This window comes from Hemitrygon akajei, chromosome 6 (genome assembly GCF_048418815.1).
Source record: "Hemitrygon akajei chromosome 6, sHemAka1.3, whole genome shotgun sequence".
NCBI classification, from domain to species: Eukaryota; Metazoa; Chordata; class Chondrichthyes; order Myliobatiformes; family Dasyatidae; genus Hemitrygon; species Hemitrygon akajei.
Window position 1 is genome coordinate 96,849,330 of NC_133129.1, and position 6,034 is coordinate 96,855,363.

A 6,034-nucleotide genomic window follows, 5' to 3' on the forward strand; every position below is an offset into this window, starting at 1 on the left:
CAGGTTTGTTATCACTGACAGGTGTGAAATGTGCTGTCTTTAAGATTTGGGAACGTTCAAGATCGTTTATTCTCATTTACTGTACACAAGGAGAACAAAATAATTGTCACTCTGGTGTCCAAGGTGGCAAAACAACATTGTAAGATAAAGAACACAATAATAAACAAAAACAGAATGAATATAGAAATACATAAGATAGCTGATATACCTACACAGACTGATTGTACGTACACAAAGTGACACGAGGCTCAGGAGTCTGTACATAAGTGACTCGAACAGGAAATGATAAAGTGGTGGAGGTACAGATGTGGTTAAATTACTGCCTGTTATGCCACTGGTGTTTAGGACAGCAATGACTGTTCTCCATCTCTGTCTGTCCTTGGCCATCTTCTATATTGTGCCCCAGCTGTGGTTCAAGATCCTCATTTCTACCTCTACAGCATGGCGCTGTTGTCTTTGGCCTCCCATGTTTCCTCCACCATTCAGGGGTCCAATGAAGGGCTGTCCCAAGGACGCAGTTAGCCTCTCTTCTCATCACGTGCCCAATCCATCTCCAACGTTTCCTCACGATGATTGCGGCCATGTCCTCTTGGTGACACTGAAGGAGTACGGTGTGCTGGGAGATCTTTCTTGGCCAGAAAATACGGCGGAACTTCCAGAGGCTCATGAAATGAATTGACGACAGCGTGGCAAGGTTATTTTCTGTCATTCTGACCCATACAGGAGTGTGGACAGAACACAGCTCTGGTATTGAGTCACCGTGGTGTGGACAGAACACAGCTCTGGTATCAATTCACCGTTGTGTGGACAGAAAACAGCTCTGGTATCGATTCACCGTGGTGTGGAGAGAACACAGCTCTGGTATCGATTCACCGTGGTGTGGAGAGAACACAGCTCTGGTATCGATTCACCGCGGTGTGGACAGAACACAGCTCTGGCATCGATTCACCGTGGTGTGGACACTGTCCTGGCTTGATCCTCACTCGTTGCTCGTTGATTTGAAGACGTTCCTCACTTTGCCGAATCTCCACTGGAAGCTCCTTGGTCCCGCTCTCCTGCCAAATGTGGATGTCGGTTAGTGGGTGGAGGTGTCGATCAGCCTTACTGCTTGGATAAAACAGTCCATGAGCAGGGTGGGTGGGATCTTTCATGATATTGCTGCCCTTTTCCTACAGCACCTTTCAGTATCTATGGCCTTGATGCCATGTCGGCTGGTGCTGGTGATGGACTGGGCAGTGTAGACGGCCTCCTGTCTGGCTCAGTACAGTAGCAGCACAGTGCAAGGTATAAAAATGAGGTGGTACGTTCATGGACTGGTTAGAAATCGGATGGTGGAGGGGAAGAAGCTGCTCCTGAATCGATGAGTGTGGGTCTCCTGAATCTCCTCCCTGATGGTAGCAGTGAGAAGAGTCATGTCCCTCATGGTGGGGTCCTTTACAATGGCTGTTGTTTTGTGCGTGGTGGGGGTTGAACGGCTTCCAGTATTTACTTTGTTGTATGGCTGTCTGTAGGAAGATGAATCTCAGGGTTGTATACTGCCTACACACTTTGACAATAAATGTACCTTGAACCTTAATACTGGAGTTTTGATACTCGTAAAAATGTGGCAGACTAACTCAGTGACCACACACGTCTACCGGATGTGGGAAGGAACAGCAGCCACACAGTCACAGAGAGAATGTGCAATCTCCACACTGTCTCTCTCTCTCTCTCTCTCTCTCACACACACACACACACACACACACACACACACACACACACACACACACACACACACACACACACACACACACACACACACACACACACACACACGAGGAGGTTAGGATAGAACCTGGGTCTTTGGAATAAGGAGCAGCTACTCTACCTACTAAAAGTTTATAAGACTTTGAGAAGTGCTGACCGTTGGTGAAAATATCTAACCCTAAAGGGTTTACACTCAGGGTGAGAGGGGTACATTCAAAGGAACATGTAAAAACAACCTGCTGAGTTCATCCAGCTTGTTTGTGCGTGTTGCTTTGACCCCAGCATCTGCAGTATACTTTGTGTTTACAAGCCCATTGAGTCTGCTGTGCCATTTCACCAAGGCTGATCCATTTCACTCTTAACCCCAATCTCCTGCTTTCTTCCTGTACCTTTCATCCCCTGACTAATCAAGAAGAGCTGTTAGAACGAAACTTGAATATGCAGGGAATGGAAAGATACATATCACATGCAGGCAGAGGGACTTAGTTTAATTTGGAATCGTGTTATGGACTAGCATTGAGGGCTGTAGGGCCTGTTCCTGTGCTGGACTGTTCTACGTTCAGACTGGGGAGGGAGACGAGCAGGTACAACCAGAAGGGTTTTAGATGACTAGATGAATTGGACTGGTGGGGTGCAGATGTCTCAGAGTGGCTGCTGAAGATTATCAAGAGGGAGGATGAGCAGTCAGAGGTCATGGGGCACATTGGCACCAACGTCAGAGGGAGAAAGGGGGGAAGAGGTCCTGTGTAGTGAGAGTAGAGAATTAGGGAAGAGGCTAAAGAGCAGCAACTCCAATTCTGGATCACTCTCCATACCACGGGCTAGTCAGGTCAGGAATAGGATGATAGTACAGATAGACGGGTGATAGAATGGAGATACATCTCTACCAAAGGAGGTGTAGGGTGCTCCTTCACTGCAGGTCACCTTGGGCACCTGCTTAGCCCCTCCCCGCCCCCCGATCAGGGTGGTGGATGGTTGTATGAGCAGCCGGTGCAGATCACAAGTCCTGGTTATGTGACCACTGACACCAGGCAGACAATCTCTACAGAGTATTGGTAATGGCTGGGGTCACCCGTCTTGTAAAGACACTGCCCAGAAGAAGGCAATGGAAAGCCACTTCTGTGGAAAAATTTGCCAAGAACAATCATGTTCATGGAAAGACCGTGATCGCCCATGTCCTGAATTGTCCTGCTGTTACCTTTTGATCTTCAGCATGTAAAATGCTGTGTAATACTGGGTCAGGGATGCCTCTTCTTCGTAGAGTGATACCTGCTTGTTGTGTTGAACAAAGACAGGTACAAATACAGATACAAAACAAATACCCACCAGCTTCAGTGTCTCTCCAGTGACTTCGTTCACAGTCACAACCACAGTCACCTGATACACGTGTGCCTCATTTAAACTCGAAGTACACCTGTATTCCTGGACTCCCGATGTCTTCCTTTCGATTAACTTAATATTTTGAAGTTACAAAACATAGCGATACTGTCCATGGGTTCACGGATCATTCAGCAATCTGATGGCAGAGTGGAACAAGCTGTTCCTGAAATGTTGAGTGTGGGTCTTTCAGACTTCTGTACTTCCTCCCTGATGGGGGCAGTTAAAACAGCATGGGGGGGTGGTGGTAGCAACCCGTGTTCTATTCCACCACTGTTTGTATGTTCTCCCCTTGGCCACGTGGGTTCCCTCCGGGTGCTCTGGTTTCCTCCCACAGTCCAAAGATTTAATGCTTGGTAGGTTAATTGGTCATTGTAAATTGTCCCGTGATTAGGCTAGAGTTAAATCGGGGGTTGTTGGGCAGTGTGGCTTAAAGGCCAAACGGGCCTATTGCGAGCTGTATCTCAATAAGTAATTTAAAGAAAGGTATGTCCTGGATGATGGGGGTCCTTAATGATGATTGCCCTCTTCAGTGGTGGGGAGACTGGTGCCCATTATGGAGCTGGCTGAGTTTATGATCTTCTGCAGCTTTATTCGATCCTGTGCAAAGTTCCCTCCATACCAGACGGTGGTGTAACCAGTCAGAATGCTCTCTGTGGTACATCTGTAGAAATTTGTTAGTCTTTGGTGACAAACCAAATCTCCTCAAACTCCAGATGAAATATAGCCTCTATTGTTCCTTCTCCGTAATTGTATCAATACGTAGGGCCTAGGATAGATCTTGAGTGATGTTGACACCCTGGAACTTGAAACTGCTCACCCCTCAAAGAGGACTAGTGTGTGTTGTCTTGACTTCTCCTTTCTAAAGTCCACAATCAATATCTTGACATTGAGTGCAAGGCTGTTATTGTGACACCACTCAACCATCGGGCACATCTACATGAAACGTTGCCGTAAAAAAGCAGCGTTCCTATCAAAGATCCTCACAACCCATTGCTGCCAGCAGGTAGAAGGTACAAGAGCCTCAGGACTTGGACCACCAGGTTCAGGAGAAGTTACTACCCCTCAAGCATCAGGCCCCTGAACAAAAGGGGGTAACTACACTCATTTAAGGACTCTTTTATCCTGTTAACTACTTGCTCATTATTTATTGCTATTTATTTATTATCTGCATTTGCACAGTTTACAGATCCTGTTTACAGTTACTGTTTTACCGATTCGCTAAGTATGCCTGTAGATAAAGAAAGAATCTCAGGGATTTGTGTGGTGACATGTATGTGCTCTGATTATAAATTTCACTTTGATCTGTCTCGCTCCTATATGCCTCCTTGTCACCATCAGAGGTTCTGCCCATAATAGTTGCATTATCGATGAACTTTTAGATGCCATTAGCCACACAGTCATTAGTGTAGAGAGTCATGGTTTTGTGCAACTTGTTACTACCATTGGGGAGGAGGTACAAGAGCCTGAAGACGCACACTAAAATTTTAGGAACAGCTTTGTCCCGTCTGCCATCAGATTTGGGAATGGTCCATGAAGTCACCACTTTATTTTTATGTCATGCACAGTGCTGCTATTGCACTGTGGCAGATGAGGACTGGCTCCTGGGCCTCTGGTTTCCCCCTCCGGAAGTCAATAATCAGCTCCTCGATCATGCTGACATTGATTGAGAGGTTGCTGTTGTGGCATCATTCAGTCAGATTCTCAACCTCCCTCCCATACATATGAAAAAATGACACTTTTTGTTCTTTTCTTTCGAGGGGGTGTACAGAAGTGAGATATATCAGCTAGTTGAGTGGTGTCACAGAAACAACTTTGCACTCAACATCAGTAAGACCAAAGAGCTGATTGTGGACTTCAGGAAGGGTAAGATGTGGGAACACACACTAGTGCTTATCAAGAGGTCAGAAGTGGAGAGGGTGAGCAATTTCAAGTTCCTGGGTGTCATTATCTCTGAGGACCTAACCTGGACCCAACATATCGATGCAGCTATAAAGAAGACAAGACAGTGCCAATATTTCATTAGGAGTTTAAGGAGATTTGGTGTGTCATCAAAAACACTTGGAAATTTCTACCATGGAGAGGATTCCAACTGGCTGTATTACTGTCTGGTATGGGGGTAGGAGGCATGGGGGGGGGGGGAGGATTTCTGCACAGGATCGAAGGAAGTTGCAGAGAGTTGTAAACTTAGTCAGCTCCATCATGAGGACGAGCCTCTGTAGTATCCAGGACAAATTCAAGGAGCCTCAAAAAGGCAGCATCCATTATTAAGTACCCCCATCACCCAGGTCATGCCTTGTTCTCATTGCGACCATCAGGAAGGAGGTACAGAAGTCTGAAGGCACACACTCAATGATTCAGGAACAGCTTCTTCCCCTCTGCTATCCAATTTCTGGATAGACATTGAACCCATGAACATTACCTCACTACTTTTTTACTTCTGTTTTTGCACTACTTATTTATTTAAACTATTTAATATGTTGTGGAAAGCATTTGGTCCATGATGACAGACGAGGAAGCTCATTAAACTCAACAACAGTTTTATTGTGGTAAACACAAAAAAACAGACTAGATGGTATGACTCAGAGTGAAAACTCAACCGGTCTCATACAGACGGGCGAGGTGAACATCACACACCCCGGTTACAGTCGGGTGATCCACATGCCCACAAGTGAATAACTACATAACCCAAACTACAAAGTAAAATGTAACAATAAATGGACTGGAATCCCCCACTTCCCACAAAACATTTTAACACAAGAACAACAAACAGTGCTGGTCATTAGAAATGCAGGGGCGGGCGGGCTGTCGAACACGCCTTCCCCCCCCCCCCCCCACTGAGAGCGTCACAATATATATACTTAATGACTTACTGTAAATCATAGGTTTTTTCCTCTGTCTATTATCATGT